At 38.3% G+C, this 27,440-nt stretch overlaps 1 protein-coding gene across 7 annotated transcripts in view; it reads right to left on the bottom strand.

The window, feature by feature from the left end:
- The window catches only part of NCOA2 (nuclear receptor coactivator 2), a 198,499-nt gene that overhangs the window by 169,614 nt on the left and 1,445 nt on the right, over window positions 1–27,440 (bottom strand). For 3 of the 7 annotated variants that reach the window (XM_026056260.1, XM_026056263.1, XM_026056256.1), the window contains exon 2: window positions 18,517–18,594. The gene's annotated coding sequence lies outside the window, so the exon portion shown is untranslated. Of the gene's footprint in view, window positions 1–12,975; window positions 13,132–18,516; window positions 18,595–27,440 lie in introns of all 7 variants that reach the window. The other 4 variants (XM_026056258.1, XM_026056257.1, XM_026056259.1 and 1 more) reach the window with 3 other exon arrangements.

The following is a 27,440-nucleotide window of genomic DNA, read 5'->3' as shown; positions in this document are numbered from 1 at the left end:
TTTACAACCCAAGTCCCTGTCAACACAGGAGAATACCATAACACTGGCTATTCATTATTTCAGACTCTCTCTTTCATCCATACAGTCTGTGAAAATTTCTGAAACCTTAATCTCATCCTCTTATATAACAAGCACATATCAGATGTCTCACTGTTTTTGAAAAAAGGAAAATAAAAATCTGACTCAGCCCTAGGCTGCTTAACTCCTGACATACGTTAAAGCCTTAAATAACTTGTCTTACCCTTTGCTCCTATTTCCTAAAATATCCTTATGAAAAGGGGCTGATGGCAGATGTGGACATACACCAGCAGCTATCTGACCCCAGCAGAACTCGCTTACATTTAGCTGCTCCTTGGGAGATGCTCCCAGAAGCATTAGGAAACCAAGTGACAAAGGGCCAAAGAGGAGAGAGAAGTCAGGCTTTGGTATCACTTTATTTGTCTGTCAAGCATCCAGTGACCACTGTAAAATATGTATCATCAGAATCTAGATAAGTCTCTACAAAAATTTAAATTATATACTTAATTGTGGACATCAGGATTCTGTCTGCCCCTTACAGAAGGAGCATCACAAAGACTTTCCTGAAGGAGCACCATAAGGAAAAATATAGCGTAAGCTCCTGAAGTGGTCAAAAGCTTCTCTATCAGAATTAAATGCTTTCAACTTCTTTTTCTAAAGGCTAAAGAATGGTCAAACTCTTTTAGGTCATCTTTTAAGCAAGCTTTTGTTTTCTGCACAGCAAATTAAATTACATGTACATTTAAGTTTTAATCTGCTAACATGTAAATGTGCATAAAAGAAAGATAATTAAGCTTCATCTGCAAAAATATTAAAGTTGCCAATATACAGCATATATATGAAAAATCAAGCCTATCAAAATATATAATGAAAGACATCTGGCACAAATGTCAGACCTTGCATGCTTGTTTTTTTCAGCTGTCAAATCATGGTAACATATGATGGTAAAAGGCATGCTGACAGCAACCTTCCTAGTATTTTAAAGAATCATAAAATACATACAGCTATAAGAAAAATATCTGCATTGCTACTAAACTAATTGAATAGGGCTGATTGTCTTTATAAAAACATTAATGCTCAACGCTTCTGACTCCCAAATTTGGGACCTGGTCTGGCAAAGAGTTTCATTTGGGAGACAGAGTTCTGAACAATTACACCTGCAATCCTTTATATACTTCATGTAGGTAAATACCGTTCCTACCCAGCAAATAACAGAGGGCTTTAAAATGCTATCCATTATGTACTTACCCTTGTCAATATACATTTTAAAAAAGGCTTTTTTTTAAAAGAGGAAAAAATAACATTTTCCCTACCAATTATTTTCTTGGTTTTAGCTCAAATGGTGAATTATTTTGGTATGTTTTACTAGAATCAATTTTTACCCAAATCTCACTGATAAAAAGCCAATTTTTTTACTCCTTGTAAAACACAAATTCCAGATATACTTTGCACTTGTGCATATGAAGCAATAAAAAACCTGAAAAAACTCAGGATGTGGTACTATTATGGTCCTAGACCAAAAATAAGGAGTTAGAAAGAAAACGAAAACATTGGAATGAAACAAATACAGGTTTTGAATTTAACACATTTCCATATGAAATAATTATTGAGCAGTAATCACACTGGACAAAAAACTGACCGAGATGATGCTACACACCTCAAGATTTTACACAGCATTATAGTCATCATATCCTGGAAACCAAGGGAGCAGCAGTAATAAGAGTTAGTCATGAAGACTGCAACCTAGTTTCCTGTTAAATATATAATCATACTGCAACAAAAACACATTACTTTTAAATAACCATTCCTTAAAAAGTATGCCTGAATTTTCTTCTGCTGTAGTCAGGAAGTTAAATTAGGCTTGCATTTACTCACGTAGCAGACACGCCGTGCCATTTTATCTTAAAGCTGAGGCAGGTGAATGAACAAAGTCTTTACTACAAAGCAAGTTTATTTCCGGTTGGGTTGTCTTCTTCCTTTGTAAAATAATTCCTGCTTTGGTGTTACGACGTAAAAAATGTTTAGCCTTTCTTACACTGATTCTGTAGTGAGGTAGTGAGAGAAGATGGGAAGAGAAAATAGGGATGAATTTGTAAGAATATTGGCTTGCAGAGGTACTGCAGCGTGTACTAGACTTGATTCCAGGTCAGATGTGACAGCTTCATTGCACCACCCATCAGAATGCTTGGGCTTATTAGGAGAAAATCTGATTATTAAAAAAAAAATTAATTGTCACTTTGCAAGATACACTGAAGCAAAGCCATCCAATCACTGAAATTAAGAGCTACATAAAGCCAAGTTAAAGTTGACTTGTAATCACACTGAAGAATCTCAGTTCAGGGCAAGAAACAAGACATCCTATTTGCAGGTCTTCCTGAAGTAGAGCTGGCCAGCTTCATCCAGGGCTACAGCCCTGAGCAAAGCACACCTTCTCCCCACCAGCAATCTCTGCTGAAGACAGAGCTGGCCAGGAACAGCTTGAGTCCATTACTTTTTCCTGAACTTTTTAATTAAGTAATAATTATAAAATAGGCTAACTACATAAACCTCTCTGCGAACTAAGCACACAACAAAAAGTTCTCATAGTGGTTTATGTCCAAGATCACTCGCAATAAAAGATATCTATCCACCTCACTCTTTCTGGCAAGTTTCTTTTTAATCACCAAAACTATTAAAAAGAAGTTTCCCACATGAGCAGTGGCTCAGTGAAGCCTCTCTGCCATTTCAAACATTTTCTGTATAATATCAAGTACTGTCAAGATACTTAATCAGATTGATTATCTGAGGCTGAAACAACCAACCTGCAGCGCTGACAGCCAAAACTGTTATGTGAGAAACGGGGAAGGACAAACGTAGGCCTCTACTGTCCCACTACCATAATATTGCATGTTTTCTTCCTGCCTTACCTTGAAAAATCAATGGAGACTTGTAACAAATAATGGATATTAAAACGTGGCATTACGGCTGGCCCATCGATGAAAAATGAAACTACAACTACCAGCATTAACTTTAGTAGGATTAAAGGACCCTTTGTAATCTAAATGTTCAAACTGAATTTCTCATAATGTATGCAAAGCTTTCACACCCCTTTCCAAGAAACAAAATTCTATGCTTTTATTACCCAGATATACAGATTATAGTTATATGCAGAATATTATGCAGTTATACATAATATTGTTCAGTTACATGACTTCTATCAACAGAGCATCTTTTTATTTTTAATTTTAAAATATCTTAAACCTCACAAATTCTCTGCCTCACAGTTGTTTCAATGCCCAGCTGACAAGTAGAAAAAGTAAGAGGCATGAAAACGCAGTTTGACAATCACGCCGACCCCTCTGCACTTGACCGACGTTGTGCCCTCAAACATCTGTAACGCCGCTCTCCCACAACGACTTTCTGACGCTGACTAAGGGCTGCGAGCAGGTAGAGTCTTTCTTTCACTAACAGGATCACAGTCCTCTACCTGATCGCTTACCTTCTGGACATCTGCAGCAATGCAGTCTCTCGTGGGCAGAGGAAGGAAACAGCAAACACTCGCTAGCCAACACGTGCACCTAAATGTGTCCTGTCTCGGCAAGAGCACAATCACATGAGTTTCATTTCCTTTGGAAACCAGGCTGAAAATGAGGAGGGTAGGGAAGACGCATAAATATGCATCTATCATGTTAATTTATTTTCACACCTTTTATCTCTCTCCTACTCCCTTCCTCTACACTTTTGGGTCATCCTTCCTTGTTACATTGTACTGATCATCAAAGAGAAGCTTGGGAAAGATTTTGGTCTCCATGCAAATCTTGTGAGAACACTGGGAAGTGTAATCTCCTTGAAACAAGACTCCCTGGCAACCAGGGAAGCAGTATATTGGCTTTTCCCCCCGATTACTTTTACTGTAAAATGGTCGGTAAGCTGCACAGAGCAATTTCAAGTAACACCAGCACAAAAGCCAGCTGCCCCCACCACTTGCTCTTCCTTCTAATAGACTACGCCGGCATCGTGACTCAGGCTTATTTAGTATGGTTATTGCTTCCAATTTTGAGCCCTTACACTTCATTAAGTTTCAGTTCTAGATGATCTATCTTAAAAAAGCAAAACAAACAAACAAAAAAACCCCTGCAGCCCCATTACTTCAGCCTATTTTCCTACTATAGCAATAATGTGCCAGACACACTTCTGGAAGATTTCGTTTATGATCAACGGCTAAGATTTGTTATGTGCCTGTGATAAGCTACATTTGAAATAAATTATATAGAATACCATACATTTCAGTAAGAGTTAGTATACAGACACTGGTCAGTCTTTTAACATCAGGGGAGAACTCTATATACTGGGAGCAAAAGCCTGCAAAGGAAGTCATATTAAAAAAAGATTATTGCAATCAGTTGAGTTTCACAGATACTAGGCACATTCTTCCAACGCCTGACAAACTGGAAGAGTTGGCCCTTTGTCTCCTGTACAGAAAGTCATTGACTTTTTAGCTTGAGAAGTATGAGAAATTTGCAACTGCTTTTAAAATTTTATATACATGCATACTTACACATGCATACACACACACGAATGGAATTCCAGCACTTCTATTCAAATGCAAAAAGAAGACCTGAAAAGACTGGTACAGTGATCTGAATCTCAAAACTCCTTTAAGAAAACAACAGGAAATGATAACTAATGAAAAATTCCAAATATTATTAATACAGGAAAATATGTCCAGCTCTGACAACCAGTGTAGTCATGGAATAAACACTTCCATCTTCAGTAGCTGCTAAAACAAACACTCTTTTACAGGCTTTGACAGAGAACAGAATTCATTTCCCCTTCACAGCTGCACTGTTTCAAAGTCAGTTAAACGTCAATGTGACAGCCTTACTTGCTAGGGTTTAGACATTTACTGTATTATTGTAGTGGGACACGACCAGAAAGCAGAGACTGTGAAGGCAAGGAAGTAAGGGGGGGAAGAGAGGGAAATAAAGATTGTTTTTCTTATACACCTTATGAAATGCTCACCTTAGTCATTGCCAGAGAGTTATTTTTCTTGTTCATTTATTCTGTATGTAAAGCTAATACAAATATAGCACAGGTCTGTAGGCAAAAAGTTCACTAGAAGGGAACTTATTTACACAGATACTATTTGCACTCTGCAATGCAGTGCGCTTGTACGAATTATGGGTTGATTAAACTACTACCAATTATTACAAATTAGACCATCTTATTTACAACTAGCTGTTGCCCTACTGATTTCCTCATTAAAATCTAGAAGACACACAGTTTAGGTTCTTACCCCTAATTTCTGCCACTGACTTTCTTCAACCTTTAAAAAGCAAACATACTCCCCCCCATCTTGCAAGGCAGTAGTGAAGCTTGATATATATTCATTTCACACAGAGCAATAAGCACAATAAAAAGTACTTAATACTTATCAGGAAGAAATACTGTCCAGATGTCAAACCAATCCTGACAATGCCCGCAGGCCACTAACTTAACTGTTTTGAACAAAAAATAGACACCAGATAAGTGTAGCAGGCATTTCCAAAAAGTGGTCCATAGAGTATTTCCTAGTGTTCTAGAGAAAGCTGGTCAGTCACATGACGATGGCTCTGCTTACTTCCAGATGTTTAATTGCATTGAAAGAAAAATAAAAATACATCAGTTGTGTTCTTATTACCAGTTTCACATGAAAGCATTTGTTGTAGCCATCAGATGGAAATCATGTTTTCATGAAGAGAAGATATCTTATGGATTACCTATCAAAATACATTCTAAACTACCCAAATCTGCCAAGTAGCTATTCTGTCATGATAAATGATCGCTCAAAACCACCACTCAAAAAAATTCCATGCAGTACTGAAGAAGTTTTCCATTAAAACTTAGAACATATTCTCGATTTCTCCATGCAAGCTACAAGCAAGCTTGAAAAAATGACATTGCTTCCTTTGTTGTTAGTGGTGCAGTGTATGTAAATACAGGAGAGAAGGCATACCTGAAATACAGCCTAAACTGCCAACCCACTACTAAAAAAATACAGACAGCAACAGCTAACAAAGGCAAAATGTTGTCACATGAAACGGTCTGTGTAAATTACGTTACCGAGTGCTATTTTTTTTTCTTGCTCAAAACTTAGCTTTGGGCCAAGCAGAAATTCTAGCGGAAGTCCGATGATTTGTGGTCATATAATTTGGCACAACTAGCAAGTCTATTCTCCGGAAATACCCAGAGCCCAGCTAATAGAGGAGTTTGAAGCACCTTGCACCTTTTAAAGGGTCACAACAGGGTTAAGGGAAAGACAAATCAAGATGCACTTCATCTACCAATAATAAAATCACTCTTCTTCACACTTGGTAGCTGCCTTGATCTGAATACTTCTAAGTATTTCACAACTGTAACGCATTAAATTTCATGACATCCCTGCCTGGCACTCTACCGCTCAAGTTTGCAATGTATTTGATGATTTTGTCTGGAAATTGTCTGTGTGAACTCCCATACTCTACTGTTAGAGTTGGGGTTGGAGAAGATACTTACGTTCAAATTTCCATTCTAGGAAAAAGGATAGAAGCAAATCAAGCATTCCTGACACAGGCTTTTTTACCTCTGCAACTTGAACCCACCCTCTCTTCAGCCAGCAAGCTCAAATTAATGACCTTCAGGGCATGCCGCTGAATTTATTCGGCTGGACTCGGGGGCTGATCTGGCCTGCAACCCTCCCCTGCACCGGGGAGATGGTGCCTTTGGTTAAAGCGTTTACTAGCTGAAGTGCTACCACCTCCCCCCACCCCGCCTTTTTTTGGGTGTTGTGCTGCTGTACTCTCCTTACTCTAGCACCACTATTTTTAGTGACTAACAAATGGGTAACTGTAGTACCTCTCCTATCAACAGAAAGATATCCAACTTGAAGTGTTAAGGCAGTCCAATTCTTACATACTAGCAATTCTTCAAATAGAAGCTCGTGAGCCAGGCCCTGCCGGCTCCTGCTGCAGCAAACACTTCAGTATATACAACTTGAGTATATAGAAGAAGGGTTTTTTTGTCTTTGTCTTGCTTTTTAACAAGTAAATCTGAAATCAAGCCTTTGATGGGAATATTTTAAACTAGATCTGCATATCGTCTATCTTTATACTCCTTATTGCACTATGTTACTTATATCTCTCTGTCAGCTCCTAGAAAGCACAGAACAACTTTCATATCCTAAAAAATTTCCCTCCCCTAAAAAGTCACAAAACTGGTGACTACATTCTTTGATCCAGTATTTCCCCCCAAAATCAAGAGTCCTTAGCCTGGTCAAGACTTGCATTTCCACAGCTATTGCCAACTTCAAAAACATGCCACAACATATTGTTACAAATGAATATAAACTGAACTGCATAAGAATCAATAATTTGTGTTAAAAAAATTCTCAAAAGTAACAGTGAGCAAGCAGTGTTCAATTACATTAGCCACAGTTACTCAAATCAGAAATCTTATCTGAAATAAAGACATGCAGTATGTGATAAAATGCTAATGGGAAAATATGCAGGACAGGCTATGCTCAGAGCAGTGCTGCAGTTGAGCCCGTAACTCATTTCAAAACTTATGTCAAAAAAGGCTTATGATATTTCTTAATATAGGCAATGCACACTGCACAGCTTGCCTCCACTCAATAATCCTGAAGAGACACTAAGTGCAGTTAAAAATGATTTATTCCATTAAGCTTTTCATTGTATTAATTTATACCTTATGACATCACAAACTATACATGTTTAAAAATTCAATTTAATTTGTAAGGTAAAGAAATATGCCACCTGCTAAAATACAACTATGTTACATGGCTTTTAAAGGTGATCTGCAGCTGAAAAAAATTTTAACAGCAATAGGAACAGAATATCCAACATAAAATAGAGCAAAAAGTAAAATTATAGTATGAATTCATTATTAGCTGTTATCCTCTCATCTTCTTTTCTTTTTTTCCAAATTCAAGTTACTAAATAACTTTTAAATATCCCTTTTATTTTATGTATGACACTTAGCATAAAACATCGAGTATTCCATTTGAATACTTAGCAAACTACTTGTAAAGGTTTTGTCAGGATAAAGGCTACATATGTAAACCTGAGGAATGTTTTAGTTTCTTTGTCTACTAAAAAAAAGCAGAACTTCTGTCTGCTCCACAGTCACATATGCTTCACTTAATAATCAATTTTATTACAAAAAAATAATGATTTTCCTCACTGAGGAATAAAAGATCTATGCAAGTAAGAGAAACTGGTAACTAAACAGACAAAATTGTCCATATATAAATGGCAATGAAGACACAAAACAAATAGTAAAACCCTAACCCTTTCCCTCCCCCTTCTGAGTAAGGTGTTTTCCACTTATCTCTCAATTACATTGATTTACAGTGGTACATGTGATAGTGAGTAAAAGAAGGGGAGAGGGAAGTGCAGCTTTCAACCTCAAGGTACATCTTAGAAAATAAGCCCCATTCATGTAATTCCTAGGTCATCAGGTGACAATCTTAACTTAGAACAACAGCTTCTCCCATGTGACTCCATTATAAGGCAATAGCGAGCACCTCTCGTACTTTAAAGACATCCCATTTTCCTTGCAGTTAACCAGGAAGCAAACCAAATAATCCTGCAGAGGATTCAGAGAAAGCTTGACACAATACTGAAGAGTTAAATGAGAATTTCCAAGAGTAACTCTGCAGAGCGACCCTTTACAGAGATAACTTCACATTTCACACAGGAAGAGTTAAAAATTAAATCAACACCCAATGTTTTATCTCATAACATAAGCAGACAAAAATACTGATAATTCAAAACAATTCAGGTTGATTTTTGTTTAATAAAATGGCAAAAGGCCATTGCTCTAACATTTTAACAGGAAGGTTTCCTCTAGCAGTTCTTACAATTTCATTATTATATCACCAACACAGACAGACAAAAACCTGACATTTTATTAATATTTGGGAATTTAAAAGCATTAAAATGTTTTTTATATTTCTTCCCCAACCTATCCACAAACATCAAGGAACCGGTATACTACACATGGAGAATGGTGTGAGGGTTGAGCCCATTCTACAGATAAGAAAGCGAAGGGACATACTGTTTCAGTGACTGGTTTAAAACATCTGTGGCAAACCCGGTATGGAAAAATAAGTTCCTGGCTCTCTAGCACATGCGTCAAGAATAGCTCCCTTCATGTTGTTATCCATGTACCATAACTCCTATTGGCATAATTATAGGGAAATTTCCATCACAGAATCCAAACGTTCATTCGGGGGCAAAACTCCGTAAGCCCTCAAATTCTCCAAATATTTGCTGCCATCTAGTCCAAATTATTTGTTGATTAAAGGAAAAAAAAAAAAGTTTTCCAAAGTACCAAAACCTTTAATTTTCATAGCTGGCAGTCAGCCAGCCTGAACAGAAATTCTTAACTGCATAAGACAAGAATAACATGAGCTTGACAAGAAAGAGCTACAGAGCCCATCACCAGGATGGCAGATAAACGGCTAAGGTTATCTGATACCCTGAACAAAGCAACATGCCAGAACTAAACGCTTACAATATAATGAATACAAAAAGTATATATAACATATAAACTCACATATAAATTATATACTTAGACATTATCTATAACATACAAGCATACACAGAGAAAAATGAAAATTTTCAAGTATTAAACTACGAAGAATACTCTTATGCATCTTTGTAGGTACGCTCACTCACACAAAACCACATTGCGTTAATTCAATCTATTTCTCTTCTGCTCCACAAGACATTGTCTATATGACAAAATAATAGTTCCCTATTACTGACTTCCTTCCCTGTCAGCGGTAAGGCAAAATCAGTTAAAAACAGCATTACACGATGCCTTCTGTACATTCAGCTAATGAAAGTGAGAAATATTTTCAATTGGTGAAAGAAAATCTTACCCTGTATTGGACTTTACCATTTTCATCTTTTCTGTCTCACTAGTTAGCTCAGTCGTTGTTCAAGAAACCCTCCCTATTTCCCTTCTCAGAATCTCATCTTTCTAAAAAAGTCCCTCCTCCCCCGAGGAAATTCTAAAATTCACTATAACTTTAGTAGAAGTCATTTGCGCAAGTGTAACAGAGGGGAATACAGCTCATTATGAAAAAGTTACCACTATGCTTACACAAATACATTTCCAGAAAAATAAAATAGTAGGAACAGTCCAAAATTCACATCAGCATCCCAAACTGTTATGGCACTTGGCCATTCCCACCATAATGCAAAATACTCACTTATCAACATTTTTTTTTAATTTTAAGGGTGCATTTTTAACTTTGTCAGACCTGTTATACACAGTTCACATTTTTACTTCTCATTTTCTCTAATAGTGATAGATCTAAGTATGTCTCCTTGAGATCTTTCCAGGTTTTCAAGAATTCAACACTGTTTTACATGGCAGAATACTTCACACTGACCTAATCAAAGCATTTGGGAAAAAGATGGCGTAAGTAGTGGCAACCAAGTAAAACTAATTTATATTAAATCTTTGTAGTCAAATGTATCCATTTAATTATGGACAACTGAAATCTCTGATATGAGGAGCAGAGTTGTGCATATAATTGATTTTTCATTTCAGTCACTGAACAAAAAAAAAACCCACATATTTTAAAACTGTTTCAAGCTGCATAAATATTCAATTCACTAGTGAAAATGCCCTTGTTTCAGAGAGCTTACCCTACTGAGACATGAAGCAAGCTATCTCAAAGCCTTAAGAGCATCCACAAGGGGATTTATTCACTAAAAATATCTGAAAATGTATACCTTTGCTTCCTTTGCAGTACCTGCAGCGAGAAGACAGGCTTGTAGGTAGCATTCAAAGAGATAATAAATAAGTGGAGAAACTCCTGTCCTTTCCCACATGGCACCCAGGGCAGACAGGGCGCTCACAGCAGATGGAGGAGGACAGTCTTCAATAGGAAGTCTTTAGGCACGGATGCAGAGCAGAAATGATTCAGAGGTCGAGACAGAACGCTCCACCCCAACACACGCAGCAGCCCCGGGGAGGTGGCCACCTCCTCCAAGCCGGGGCACCCCATGGAAATCCCAGCTCCAAATCGGAGGGATCCCGGCTCCCTCCTCCATTTCATGTGCCCAGGTGCCGATCGCCAATGCGCGGCGATCTGCCCTTCCGCCTCTCCCCACCCTCCAAACCTGAGAGAGGCATAACCTCAGCTCCGGTGCGTGCGCAGGAAAAGCCTCCCGCACTCCTGCCGTCGCTCCAAATAAAGCAGGTTACATCAGGAGCCACCATCCTCCACAGCTGTAAAACGCTGGCACGGGGCCAGCTACCAGCCTGCTGCAATGGGGAGAGGCAGCTGCTGCCCCGCACTTGGGAGAAACAGGGTCTCGCTTCTAACCACAGCAAAGATCTGGCCCCTGCAAAAAAGCACTTGCCCCCGGCTCGCGGGTCCGCCTGAAATCACAGCTCAGCAAGAGCCCCAGCTCTGACACCAACTGTGGCTCCCACCAGCCTCCCCCTTCAGAACCACACTGCCGCTTACCCACCATTAAATCTTCCTGCGAATCGAGCCTCAAAAAAAAATTTTTTTTTTAATTAAAAAAAAAACCTTTTCACTTCAGAATTTCCTAAATGAGCTGTAATAGCATTTCTGATTACTAGGGAATTTTCCCCCTTCCTAAATGAAGCTATTCATCAGATGCAAGCCAACTAACTCATTAATAGCTTCAAGCTGGCCGAAAATACATTTTTGTAAGTGATCCCTCCCCCAAATATTATACACACACACACACATACATATAGTATGTATGTATGTCTATACACACACACACACACACACACACACACACGCCCCTCTTATTACCGAGTGTCACAACCATGGATGGAGCTGTCCTGACATAAAACATCATTCCCCTTAAACTGCTGCTAGGGGATTTTGACCAATGGCAAAGGAGAATGAGAACAGACTATCTCAAAGCATTATCAGATTATATCAGAAGAAAAGAGACGCACAAAAACACTTCTCCTGGAAGCTGGGGGCGGAAGGAAATAGCTCAGAAATGGAGTGATGAAGCAAATAAGAGGAAGACTATGTAGGTGGCACCCCTGTGAATTGCAGTTACTGGAACCAAGTTTAACAGCAACAGGCTGTTCCTTTTTTGGGGGTGGTAGTGCCTAGAATACGTAAAAGAGGACAAGAGCACCCCATGCTTGATTCTATAAAAATACTCTGAAATAAATGAATACTCCTGTGAATCCAATGTGCTACACACACAGCATACCTCACACCAACCAGCAAAAACAGAAAGTTAATGGAACAAAACCATTTAGGCTGTGGCACACAGTAGTCGTGGCAGAATGCTTGATGCATGACAGCGGTGGAAGAGCACGTGGTATGTCATATAAAGTGGCTTAACTTTATATTTTTTTTGTTTCTGTGAATTTGTGTCAAATATGTGCAAGTGTGGCAATCATAAACGCTGTACCATAGACTCACGTGTATCAATTCCCCGAATTTTTCCATGCTGATCAGGAGCTGAGAACTCCAATGATGATATAAGAGTGAGCTCACAAGGAAGGAAAGATTAGAATCATGGTCACATGCAAGGAGTATTTCAGTAGTCGTACATGAAACCTCATGTATCACCAGCTGCACATAAGCCCTATTTTGCTATAGGATACATTCTGGAAGAATATTGTAATTCCAGACAGAAAAGGTTTTACATGAGTCTGTTCAGCAATATTCAGCAATAAAAATAGAGCTAACCAGGATTTGCAAAGAGAAGCCAAGCAAAAAACCACAACTGAAAACTGAAAGGCCATAAAAACTAACCCAAGTGAAATTTGCAATGTGTTGGCCACTGACTTTTAGAGAAACGTAAAACAAATAAGTGTTTTAATCCCATTTTAAGATACTACCAACTATGGCAACACACAGCAGAGTTTCAGGCTTACAACCCAAAGAAAGAAATGTAGGGGAAAGACAGCACCCCTCACCCTTTGGCAGATGTGAGACGGGTACCTCAAGATCGAAGGACAAAGGAATTCGATGCAGGAAGGGATCGTCTGAATCGCCGCTCAGTGCGTTACTCGTAAGGCCGACAATCCAAAATTTAGGCGGGAGTGTCAGAATACACTCAAAAGGGAAACCTGCTGAAAGAGCAGGAATGGAAGCATTTTAACTCAATATGACACCACTAGAGTTTCCCTCAAGGATGAACTCATTTCCAACACCTACCACAAAACTAATTCTTCTCCTCAGTTCTAATCTTAAATATTCCTTGATTGCCTATTGCTGCCATTTTGAAATATACAGTTTGGTGTATATAGAACGCAGTAGCATATTGAATTGGGATTACTAGAGAAACAAAAGTACTAAAAATAAAAAAGTGGTAGAATGTGGACCATAGAAATAGAGATGTCAGAAATGATCAGAGCATATTTTTCACTTATCACAGACAGAGTTGCACATAGAGTTCTACGGATGCACTTACTCACTGTACAGATACTACAGACATAAGCACTCCTTTTTCCTTGTGAGATGACTAAAGCAGGATTTTGAAAAATAATTTTAATAGTTTGAGCACTTCATAATTGTACTATAAACTCACCAAGCAAAAATCATATTTTTATATATATAATATGTTTCTACATATACATGTTTTTACATATATAACATATATATATATATGTTTAAAATACAGGAGAATTCTATACAGAGAAGAAAATTTAAAACTTTCAGCCATTCAGCTCTTACGCTGTTCTATCATGGGGTTGTAGCCAATCGTTTATATGACTTGAAAGAAGAAAAATAATAGTTACTTTTCAGAAAAGTCCATGACTCCAACTACAGACTTCACATGGAACCGTTAGATTAGAGTGTTTCTTTATGGCAATCTTATTTTTTAATAAAAACACAAACAGGAAACTTTATTCATACAACAGAAACAGTTTTGGTTCCTTCCTCCAAATATGCTTAATGAAATTATATCTATTTTCATAAACAGCTTCAGGAATGGAAAAAAGAACTGCTAAAATCTTTGAAAGCAGACTTTCTAAACATGCACACTAAAATCTGGTATGTGTGTAACAAGGCTGTCACAAATGGCTGTCTTTTCTGGGAGAGGAAAATACTCAAAATACCTTTTTTCCTCCAAAATTCTTAAGATAAATTATTTTCTCAAGATATGTATAGTTCTAGAGATATTTCTAAATAATTTGATCACATATAACTTTTTATAGTCATCTGTAACTTAGTTAAGACCATTCAGCTGAATTTTAACTACATCCAAAGTTTGTTTTAAAAGAAACTATATTTTTTTGCAAATCCAGTTAATATAAAGGTAAATTAATCAAATGGAAACTCATTGTGCCACACTTCATACTAACCAGCTGTAAATTCACTTACTCTTCTAGTCACATAAGTCTTCTGAGCTTAACATCCCAGCATTGTGGTATTATAAAAATTCACCCACATTAATGTACAGAAATATCCATGAACCTCAAATTATTGTACTATAATTCTGTCAAATAAACAGACTAGTGGAATTCAATTTCCAGAAAGCCAAGGCAAAGTCTACTGGCCTTTATCCAAAATCCAGTGTCATTTTCAAGCCCTGTATTTAATTAATACTATTTACTGTCAAGAGCCAAGCTGGGTAAATATTTCACTCTTCCCAATTCAGGGGCTAAAGGCAGGCCCAGAGGAAAATTGGCCCAAGTAAATGCATCTCATCTTCTTTGATGATGCAAGTGCTCAGCTGTCCTGTTCTTGACCCCTCCAGAATTCCCAGGCTCCAATACTGGCGGTACAATGTCATCAATCTATATTTAAAATACATATTGATTTTCCACAGATGATAATGACAGCTATTCCTTCTGCAAATGTGTATATACTATACCTTTGCCCACATAAAAAGGTAGCTATCAAAGGTAAGAAATGAAAAACTCTTATCAAGACCCATTACTAAGTCAAAACAAATATTTAAGATGTGACTAAAATGAAGTTAGCAATCTCATTTCCTAAATATTTTTTATCTCATTCAAATTCAAATGTTAAAAGTAATCTTCCCATATATAGCTACATACAAAGGGAAATTTCAACCAGTTGAATGATAGTTTTCAACAGTCCTAGATATATATGAAGTTCAATGTCATCAATTCAGTAAAAAGTTCATTGACAAAGAATTCCATTTAGATCAATACACAGTAATTGATGAGTTTTATATATTTAAGGGTGGTATACTCAGGACTTAAAACAAATTTGAATGTTGCTTCCTCCAAATTATTAAAGTACTTTAGATCTGCCTTCATTATTAACAAATTATTTATGCTAGTTGCAAGCATGATGAGATTTCTCTCTACAATATTATTTTCTTCACTTTTAAAGGACATGCAGCATTACGTTTGTGCAAATTTCATTTTTTCCACAAAATAGAGGGGAAAAAAAAAAAGATTTCCATAAACTCACATTCCCCATACTAGAAACAAACCTATGGGGATATAATTGTAAAAATCCTAACAGATGCTCATTTCTCAATACTTCTGTTGAAAGTTCTCATCATACCACCCGCAAAGAACTTCACTTGTGGATTAGGAATATCATTTTAACCCTGACTGTATAAAATTCACTGTAACCAAGCATCTACTTTTACAGGCATCTTTATAGGCAATCCATGTTCACTAATGTCATTACTGAATAGGGCTGACTGAACACAGAAAATTCTGATCATATTTCAAGCAAAACAAAACTCCTCAATTTCCATGCTGAATGTAGGACTACGTGTGTGTAGGAACGTGAACATGTTCTCTCCATTTAGCACAAACAGATTCAAGCTCAGTTGAAAATCCCTCACAGATCCCTCTTCAAATGGCAAGACCCAGTCAACTAAAGATGCGCCATAACTATGATCAATAACAATGTTTTATTTCAGATGTTTCAGACCTATCGCTCCCCCGGCAATTCAGGTGTTCTCAACTCACTGCAGAATTCCAGGCATCGTCCCAGCACCTTAACAGCAGCAACATCTCTCTTGTATCTATATTCGATGCTTGGAACCTACTGTACTCTTTCCTCACTTGAAGCTTTAAACTAATACTGAAGACTCTTAAAAGTTACTTCAGAATAAGGCAATCTTACTTTCAGTATTACCTGTTACCTTCTGACAGCATTCTCTTTACATTTACATGTATTAGGAGGGCACAGTCAACTTAAAAATGAGACATCTGCCAGAATCCTTTTTACCTGCTACTGCTCTAAACAATAATAAGGAGTACTATAACTCATTAAAAACAGAGATACAAATATTTTTCATGCACCACACTTGACACTATGATACAAATACCAGTGAAATCAGTGCAAAGCTGAACTGAAACAGACCCGCAAAACTGGGGGTGCCAAGAGAACTGAGATTTCTCTAATCTATGTTCTTTTTTTCTGAAAAACATGCCTTGCGAAGGAAACCATTTCATGCAAAAAGGAGGACAAAAGGAAAAACGTTTTCCATCTGAAAACTTCTAGACAGGAGATAAAAGTTAGTGTTTTTGTCTTTTTAACTAAAATTTGAACTTCCCACAGGCTCTGATTGCATGCCTTTTTAATAGCATACAGCAGCTATTTCAGAATGCCCCAATTACCAAGGTTCCAAGCAAACAGCCACAAGTTCCATCACTTCAATTATTTCTGATAGATTGCAGGTATTCTAAACGCCTTTTAACCAGTCCTAGATTCAAGCTTTTACATGCTATATTGTTTTAAAAATAGTTTAAGTATTAAGCAGGAGTCTCGCTGTTTGAAAAGCTTAATGCAGCAAAGGCTAGGCTGAACACATATGACTCGTGATGTGCAATCACTGTACAGTCTCACTTAAAATACACAATCCAATTCAACACCTATACCATAGGAAATCCCCCTTGAGGTCAAGAGCTAGGCCTAGAATTTCTTAAATGAAATTCCAACTGATTCATCCTCTTTAACTTCAGACACTAGCAAAATTTCAGATTTGTATACTGATTAATATAAACCAGACTACAGTTCTCTGATACTGTGCTAGAGAATGAGAACACCTGAGCATGTTGAATAACAGGGCTGAAATGCCAGTACTTCACAAGTTAATGGAAGAATTCCCAAGCATTCAAAGGGACCAAGATTTTATGCTATTCCTTGTCTTATGCAGCTCCCTTTTACTGAACTATCATATGAATCTTGGATAACTGTCCAGTTCACTTAAATGATCATAAAAATAACTTATTATTGAGAAGACCTGCATGTACACATTATGACAATTATGTAGCCCAAATAAATATGCAGTGTAAATAAATAATAAGATTTTTCTATGTGGCACAGTATTTTCAAGTTAATATATGAACAAATATTTAACCAATACTATAACCTTCATTGAATGCAATGAACTACGAATTATTTCATCAAAATAGCTATGGAAAAAGGCAAAATAGAGAAGAACTGAAAAGCTTCTTAATCTGTTTTCACTCACTGGAGCTAGAAAATTCAGTAAGTTTAAAGAAAAGTTCTGTTTGCAAAAATTGCTCAATCTAATTAACAAAAGAGGAAATGATACTTGATGTGGACTTACATAATTTTACCCATAAACGGTCGACATTGTATAAACAACTATGCCCTAAAACAACTAAAAACCTTCTTAGCTGGCTCATTCCCCACCTCTATATTTAGTGTGCAAGCCTCAAAAATACATATTTCTGACCTTAATAAGTCACTCTACATGTTAAAAGGCAACATCTATTCATGAGTATCCTGAAAAGGTTCTCACATAAAATCTCAAACACATATTTGTGAAAGATGTATACAGAGTATATTGCTATATTAAACATACCTAAAATAAAAACACAGCATCTTTCCATCACTGCACTGCACTTGCATCACAGCAACACTTTCCATCACTGCACTACCAAACTATTATTAGTCTGCATTTAAACAATCTGCAGGGGTCCCTTTTCCTATATCTCTGTGGTATTAACCCTTCTTGTGAATAGATGTAAACAGGCATAGCACTGCCTGATGGATATCAGACAGTAATTCTTGAGCAACAAGCAGTTTAAGTCATCAATGTCATTATATCTATTTCAGCCCTCAATTTCAGTAATTTAACCATGCACAGTTGGGTGGAAAAGCTTACACTCTTTCATACACAACCTTTGCTATAAGACAGACCATAATTAGCACATTTAAAAAACGCCAATTCCGTAGCATAAGGTATCAAACAGACTTAATGCGAAAGACCACCACATGCTGAGCACCTTCAGCTCTTCTCAGCACAGAGGCCCACTCCTGGTCCTGGCACAAAGTGAGGTCTCTGCTTCCATGACCAGCCTGGCCACCGCTTTGGAAGTCTCTAAAATGTTCTGTCCACTGACTCTGGAATATCATCCATTACTTAGCACCAAGGTTTGTTGTGCTCTTTCCATGCAATCAGTTTAAAGCTTGTCCCATCAAATTTCCCAGTGAAGGAGATAAAACTGTGACACGGTACAATTATATGTAATAGCATACAAATAACTCACCAAGCCTCAGTGAGGCGGGCAGAGTCCTACAGGTTGTGTGCGTGCTGGGCTTCAGTGCTCAGATACATCTCAAGTGTGCTGTGAACAAATTTGAGAGAAAGAGAAAGATTAGCCTTTTTTGGAGAGGGGCATACATAAAAAACAAAGATAGGACACTTGACACATCTCAGTTTTAAGCATAACATAGCGAAGGAAGCATTATAAACTTTGCAGAGCACTATCTCCTTTTCCAGAGATAACTGTAACCTATTTGCAGTTGCACAATCACTCCAGGCACCCAACTTCCTCTTCACCTGCTGCCTACTGCACATTCACAGTGACAGCAGCCCAGAGGTTTCCATTAATTTATATGGCCTGGACTCTGTTTTCACAGAAGAGTCTGCAGCAGCTCTCTGCAAAGGTTGCTGGTTCCTTTTTTGGTTGACTGCTTGGTTGGTTGACTTTATAACACGTTAGTTTCAAATCTCTAAAAAAAGAGAAACTGATATTTTTATAAAATGCCTTTTAACCATTATTAAAAGTTGTATGCATAGAAGTATGTTTCTTCTCTAAAGCTCCACTTTCAATACTTTTGACACGAATGATGGGCAGTGGGCAAATAAATGAAGAGCTCTTCATTAGTACAGAACTTAAGATTTGAGAAGAGGACATTTATATCCATACCAAATACATTTCTTCAGGGGAGAGGAACTGGAGGGGTAACATTAGCATAACACTAGCCACATAACTATTACACACAGATTTTTGTTCGCAGTCCAAACAGGATTTTATATCACATGCAACTAACTGAGCACACAACCAAAGAAGAGTTTTCTAACTTCTCATTCCAACAGACAAAAAAAGCCAGAACATAAGGAAAATGGAAGATATGCTACAAGAATGACCAATGGAAAAAAAAACAAAAAAAAACAATGAGTAAAGATTAATTATGCCTCAAGAAAAAGTGGAATTTGGAAACCACTACATTTTTTCTGGCAGTTCTACCATCTTACATAAAACTTCTACAAACTGCTTAAATTCTTCAGGCCACAGACAGGCTATGACTGCAGTAACCGGCCACTACTGATGAAGCACGGGCAAGCCAGACAACATCCCTAGGAAAGATATGCACAGAATACGTTAGTCCTTCAGCAATGCTTAAGAAGTTCACAGGCTCTACAGATCACGAGCACGGGGCTTCAAGTGCATCCTCATTCACGTAAACCACGATCTTCTTGTAGATTCAAGTTTAAGATACTAGATCCTCTGGCAAATTAGGGAGACTTTGCAAGTCGAAAGGACATTAACCTGCCAGCGCTTGAAAACCTGCGTCAGGCACCTGCCGCTCAGGGTGGTGCGCCGAAGACGAGCCGCTGCCTGCCATGGCAGGTCCAAGACACAAGCCCCGAGTCGAGCTCGAGGTGGCTGCGAACGCTGCGCGCACAGGCGGCTACAAGGCGCAGACCCGCGGCAGCGGCCTCTTTTCCACAGACTCACCAAAACTACAAGAGTGCCTGTGTGGGCAAAAGGGTCCCCCTCTTTCCACTTCCCGCTCCTGGCTTTGAAAAGCCACGCATCCTGTCCCTCCACCCTGTCTGCCAGCTGCGACACCACCATGAACGAGAACAGGCACTGTTCTAACCCCGTCTCGTTTCTTGACAACTCCAGCAGTTGCTCTCTAGCATTTTGTCACCGCTAATTTAATTTGGGGTCCTCATCTCTGATCTGCACAGCCTGCCACTACTGCCGCTGGTGGGGTGCGTGCACGAGTAACTCGACTCCCCACGGCTACCCTACAGCCCACGCGAAGTGACACGTTTTGCTGATTTTCATTTGTTCTGTTTGCCAAACAAACAGAAAATAGAAATAATAGTTAGGCTGTCTGAAAAGCAAGACAACACATGATAATTTCACAATAGAAACATTATTTTTCTTCTTAAATAAAATACCATAACAGATGTATCATCTGGTATATTTATATAATCTGGTATAGTCCAGATTTATTCTTTTAATTAATTTAACTGGACTACCAGTGAAGAAAACTGATGAGCACTGGACACCAAAATTATCCATTAGTCTCCACAGTACACCAAGCCCTTGCTGTTGTTTCTCAAGCCCCTTCTGAAGTGTAAAGGAAAAAACACTGTAGCAAAGACGATGCTGGCGCATTTTCCCACACAATCTCTGCGCTTCTCTACTAAAGTACGGACATCGCTGCCAGTGTCAGAAAGTTCTTGGGGTGCCCCTGAAAACTCAGTGGAAACCACTCCTGTATATAGCGAGCCATCACAGTAATGTAATGTTTTCATGGTGGTGCTCAAAAGCTTGTACGTAGGCCTTATGCAAACATTTGAAGAAAAGAGTCTCTGCCTTGAAAAGCACACAAACTATCAACATTAGATTTGATCTACAAATGGATATATCATACTTATCATTCTCCAACACCACCATTCACTCTTGTATCCCCCAAAGGGTAAAAAAAAGCAAGCTTTTTAAAGGTAAATATGACAAAATACAACCGAACTCAGAAGGTCCATAATAATGCCTAATTCTCTGACTTTAAACCATTTTACATCTTTATTTCCCTTTCAATCTATACTGCATTGTAAAGGAAAGCAATTGCTAGAGACACCTGTATTCCAGTTACCTATGGCAATGACGAAGGTGCTTTACTTCCTCGCCCTGCAAAGACGATGTGAACAAAACAACCAATATCAACTCTTACAAACTATTGCTTAGCTAAAAAGGGAGTGACAGACTACCACTTTCAGATGTACTTAGAAGAGACTGTCATCTAGAGTGTACAAGTTTAATTAATATATTTTTTGATCACATATATATAGTCTTCAGATTCCCTTAACATCTGACTTACACTAAGAACAAATGGTTCCAAAAATGATCTCACTATTATGCAGTTATACTAATATCAAGCAGAACTGTAGCAAGAAAATATTCTGAAGCCTCATTAGAAATTCAGTATCTTTGCATTGAGGTAATCCATATTTTTTTCTAAAAAAGCAAAACAAGCAAAAGCATGTTCACATTGCAAATGCCAACACAAACTGGCAAGCAGCCAAAAAAAACAAAAACAAAACAAGTTTTAAACTATATTATTAGAGCTACACAACATTCTATAGCCAGTAAATAATCAACAGGTTGACTTATCTTAAAATAAAGGCACCAAATATTCTGGCCCAGTTGAAACAAAATAGCTTAGTTCTGATTCTAAATTTTGATTTTGTAAATAATACAAAGATTCAAACCTGAGGAAGAGCTTTTCAGTTGTATTCTCAAGGAGGAATCGGCTAAAATAAATAATGTATTTATCTGTATAAGCTCATAATCTTCCTCCTCAAAGGATCAATTTTAGAAAATGGATAGGAAAGGAGGAGGACATTGCTTGTATCTCTGGAGACCAACATACAAATTTGTCTAACAGCAGAAAGTGAAATTAGTTGACAATAAGCACATTTATTTATGGGAATAATGTAAGTGGCTGGTCAGCAAATCCTGACATTACTTTTCTTCACAATTCTTCCGCCATGTTTCGAGTTCACCCAGCAGCTCTTCAGTTCCTATCCTTTTGCTGTTTCAAAAGTAATCTCCATCATAAACTGGGTGATATTTGAACTCTCTCACTTGCACAAGTACTAAAAACATATGACCTTGAATTTTTTTTTATCTGATTCTGCCATGCAGGCATAAGATGAATTTATAAGTTCATCAGTATATACAATCAAATTTATTCATAGGCAGAATTTCCTCCTTCCTCACAAACTTTTCTTTTTTAATGCTATTAAGTACCTCCTACATAATCAGCAAGCTACAGATAAGCGCCAGACTACATTGTTTTTAATTGAAGTGATTTTCTTCAAAATCTATGTATAAGACTCATGAGAGATCAATACCGACAGCGATGAAAAACGAAGCCCATTCATGCACAGATGAATTACAGCACAGACTGAATAAGATTCCATAATAATTCTGACCCAACAAGTAAAATGTTATTTCACTTTCCATGCCCATTCTTCAGTCCCAGACTTTTCCACTGAGGCAGCCAATAAAGCAGCCAATTGTGATATGCCCACTATAAATCCTACCGAGGAGTAACAATATGTCTTACATAGCTCACTAAAAAAGCATCAAAATAGCAACTCTCAGTCATCACTGCATTAGATATATGTCCTCACTATATCCTGGGATCCCCTCACAGAAGCTCATGTGATCTGTACTACCTAAGATTTATGGATAAATCAACAGATCCAGTTGATATCTTTATTTAATTTGTCACCTGTACTCCCTATCCTTTTGTTAATATAGTAATGGCTTCAATATAACGTGGACTATTTTAGCAAAATATAAATTATCCTTTCCAAACAGGAAGTAACTTGTGAAGTTCAAAAATGCACAGAAAAATGTAATCAGGCTCTACAGAGGGCATTTTACCTGCAAAAACAAAATGCACATTCCAAAAAGGCTTCTGAAAACATAAGTAATTGGAGTACACTCACAGAAATAGTGGGATTTACCATCAGTTATAACTGCTGAAATGAGAGCAAAGCAAGAATAATATCTGCCAGTAAGTGTATTAATGGAAGATTGTTATGGAAGCCATTTAAGGAAATGCAAGACTTTCAACAGTATAATGATGCAGCTGCATAAGAAAAAAGCATGTGCGCTGTTAGCATGTGGTTGTATAGCTTTAGACATTTAAATTAATAATCAAATTTCAAACTTCAAAAAGCCAGCACCCCCCGACCATACATTTTCCATAGGAATTGTGTCCACATTATTTCCATAAAACTCTATTAGTTTTAACCTAAATAGCAAGCAATTGCTATAGAACAAGACTGAAAAATCATAAACAATAACCAAACTTAAGGCAGTAAAGCCACCATATTCAGTATATATTTTTCAAACTATTCATCAACTCAAAATAATTTTATTAAAACAGCAGAAATATTTCAAACGCAAGTACTCATGAGAGGAAACACTGCTTTAGATAATAAGTAAATACAGGACTGAGTAAAAGAAAATTAATTTCTTCCACTCCATTTTTTTCATTGTGTAGATACTATTTCTGAATACGGGCAACATTGACAAAATACATTTTAAAACACTCTGAGCTTTTTTTTCTTTTTTTTTTAATTCTGTACCCTAAATTGATTAAACTATACAAACTGTCACTTAACATGTCACGTATCTACTTGGTATGTTTTGAAATGGCTATGCTACTGAATCAGCAAAAATAGGGAGTGTTTGCATAATGTAAATACTGCTGACAAACTATTAACCAGAGAAGTGGTAAGCTGCTTTAATAAAATGTAACCACTGATGTAATATTAGAAATTATTCTTATCGTTCATCGAAGTTACCTTTCACCAATATGTATGTCTGCTCAATATGTTATTCCAATACAGAACAGGAGTCCTGGCAACTGTATTTATTCACCAAAATGTTAAAATATTATCAAAATAATTTATAATAAATCTGTGAAATATCTGTTTTCTAAGCTTGATTATCCTGACACGCAACAGTCAAACAATACTTCTGTAAGGTTTCCGTTCCCAAGAGAAGAGAAGCTCAGATCCTATCTGCAAGCACACAATGGAATCACAGCTGACGATGCACATCTTTTTCTGGATGTCTCCATATGCTCAGGAGGGTTTTCTTCCCCCCCCCCCCCCCCCTTCTGTTGGTCTGAGAACCTCAGGAGCAGATTTCTGAGGCTTTAGAAAGGCCCATCGCGGCGCTGCCTGCAGCCTGTTCGATGCTCCTTTGCTGCCACCACCCCCCCCGCCTGCCTCTTCCTCTCCGCCTCCCTTGCTCCCAGCATTACACTGAAGGATTTGTCATTATCTGCCACCAGGAGTATGAGAATGTTTTAATAACTAGAAAAAATCAAGTAATGCATTGAACTTCACATCTTATTTAAAAATGAAAATAAGAGATCCTGCCAGAGTAGCCATCTGTAACTAAATTAACTAATAGTGGAAAACGGGTGGCCAAAGGGATGTTGTAATATACTTTCTATAAGGTAAAAAACTAAGAACAGAGTAACATTGACAGAAATGTTATGTCACACACAGGACCATATACACTGTAACACTACATCTAACCTTCGACCTCAGAAACCAAACATAGAAATAAATGAATACCGAACATTTTAACGTAGATGAGAATACTAAAGAAACACGTGGAATTTTTTAAATACTTTATGCCTACTTGAATACAAATTGCATTGTTTAGAGAGGCCAATCACACTAAACACACCAAGAACGAACACTGCAAAGCCAGTTTTAGTTCAGTATTTTCTTTATTCAGTGCACACCCTATCAGCACTCAGCAGACAAAGAGAGTTATGCTTATATTTAAACGTGGTGCTAGTTTTTAGTTCCAGCTTTTTATTTATTTATTTATTTATTTGCTTTTATAAACCAGGTATCCCCTGGCTTAACTCCCGTAAAGCTCTGTAATTTGGGGAATTGCAACGTGAGGCTCTACAGCGAGTGGGCTCGTCGCAGCCCCAGGCCAGTCGCAATTTGGGGAATTGCAATGTGAGGCTCTGCAGCAAGCGGGCTCGTCGCAGCCCCAGGTCCGGCCAGCGACCGACCGGGTGACAGCACCAACAAAGAGAAAGCCCGGGAGCCCCTGGGCATTGCAGCAGCAGCTGCCTCCTCCGGGACTTTGTTCCGCCTGCAGAAAACCCTGCGCTCTTTGCAGATGGACTACAGCCTACTTTTTTTTTTTTTTTTTTTAAACTTGAGAGAGAAAAGTTGCAAATGTCAACACTGCTCACATGTCTCTCTCTCAGTAGACCCTTTCGGCCTTCTAATGAGCAAGCTACATCTTCAATGATTGTAAAACATGTTTATTATTCTTAAATAATTAATTTTGACTTCATGGCTGGAGCTTAATGTAACGCACTACATTATATGGGAACAAATCCCTAGGTTTTTTTCCTCACTTTTTCCACAGGGAATAATCTTTGAACACTCTCTCAAATAATATAGGTCCCTGTTTAAGAACTTCAATTGAACAGTTTTATCCTTTATAAAGTGTTCCTTCCTCAAATGTCTGAGTTTCCAATACAGCACTGGCAACACCAGAACACACAACATGGAACATAGGGAAATTCTGTTTCTGGAATACTGATTTTGTAAAAAAGTGTCCTCAGACACGGCAGAGATACTTAGAAGCATGTTATACATGGATCCTTTTGCTTATGAAGACCACAAGCTTCAGAAAATATGAAATTGAGAAATCCCCAATTTTTATGTGAAATAAAAGTACACATTGTCTGAAAAAATGAACTGATTACACCACCTTTTTCAGACATTTATTGCATAATGCTCACCAAACCAAGATACAAACATATTAAAAATTATTTGCTTATTCAAATATTTATAGTTAAAAAAAATCAGCCTTTCTTTTTAAAGTTGTTCTGAATATCTTTATCAAAATATTCAGAAAAATAAATCTAAGCTGATTCCATGACAGAGTATTTCGTTTAAGACCCTAAATCACTGAGACTGGCCACAAACATTAAGCTTATCATAGCACTTCTCCATTAACCAGTGGAGGGGGGACAATTTACATCTCATTATAATACAATATAATGTAGCTGACTTCTATGTTCCAGTCCCCAAGCAGCTGTACTCCAAACGCTAAAATAAGGGACACAAAGGCGTGAGCATCCATATACGCCTGGGTGCGTACGTAGAGATCAACATGCATGCATGTGATGCACCCTATTTGTGACACCACCACCACTGATGTAAACAAGCAAATGACCTCAAAACTATGCAGGAGGTACAACAACTACATTAACTGTGCTAGAACGACCAATTTCTATTCGCGTTGGCCTTAAGATGCGCGTAGGCAAACGACAGCCCAGCTTTGGAGAACACCAGTTTCGATATGACGTTAAGAGCAGCGTGCAACACGGGCGTTTCTGAGTGTTCCACGCAGGGAGCGGCGGCTTGCTCGGCTCGGCAGACTCCCAGCGGATTCCCCCACCAGCAGAGCCCACCAGGTGGCCCAACTCCGCTATCAGGCTGTAAAGAGCCAGGAAATTAACTGGCTAGAGTTGATTTTATAGTTACAGCACATAAAAACCCAAAGGGATAAAAACAAATGACTGCCTTCAGCCACAATGGCAGCAAACTAAGAACAAAAAAAAAAGCCTTAAGTAAGAAGACTGACAGTCTTAAACTGCTTATTTACAGTGGCAATAGTGCTTCACTGTAACTGTCACAGCCAGACACTATTTGCTTAGCTTGAACTATTCTTAAATATTGTAAAAATATTACTTCAGTTATAAAGCCTATTCACCTGCTTCCCCCTACTCCGAAAGAATAAACAAAAATACAAAAACAATTGATTATTTATTACCAAACAGCAAGCCGTTCTTTTACAAGACGACTGTTTACCAGCTAATTTAGACAGCGCGCTCCTGTAGACACACACTTCAGACAGAGGCATACAGGTTAACGCAGAGCGAGATTGAGATATCATTATTTCCTGGTGATTACTAGCAACATCGTTGCCTTTTTTGTGTGTGTGTAAAGGAAAAAAAAGAAGAAAAAAAAAAAGGACTCTTTTTGGGAGGCTCTGCGACCGGTTTCTCGCGGACAGACTCCGCAGCGTGCATGCATGCCCCTCTGCGGGCGGAGAGGCGCGGGAGCCCCACGCCGGGGGGGGGAATATTCGGGCCCGAGCGGAGGCGGAGGAGCGAGGGGCGGAGAGGGACGAGGCTCCAGTTACGCCTCGCCCAGGAGCCTCCGCGGAGCGGCGGCAGCGGGGACCCGCGCGAGGGGCGGCGACACCCCCCCCGGCACACACACCACACAACCACAACACACAGCACTAGGTGCAGAGGGCTCTAACACCCGCCTTCCCCGCAGCGCGGGCGGGCAGGGAGGAGGCCCGCAGCACCCCTCCCC

This window comes from Apteryx rowi, unplaced genomic scaffold, assembly GCF_003343035.1.
Source record: "Apteryx rowi isolate R43461 unplaced genomic scaffold, aptRow1 scaffold_130, whole genome shotgun sequence".
NCBI lineage: Eukaryota > Metazoa > Chordata > Aves > Apterygiformes > Apterygidae > Apteryx > Apteryx rowi.
Note: the sequence above shows the minus strand (reverse complement) of the source record. Positions and strands in the feature narration are given on the sequence as shown.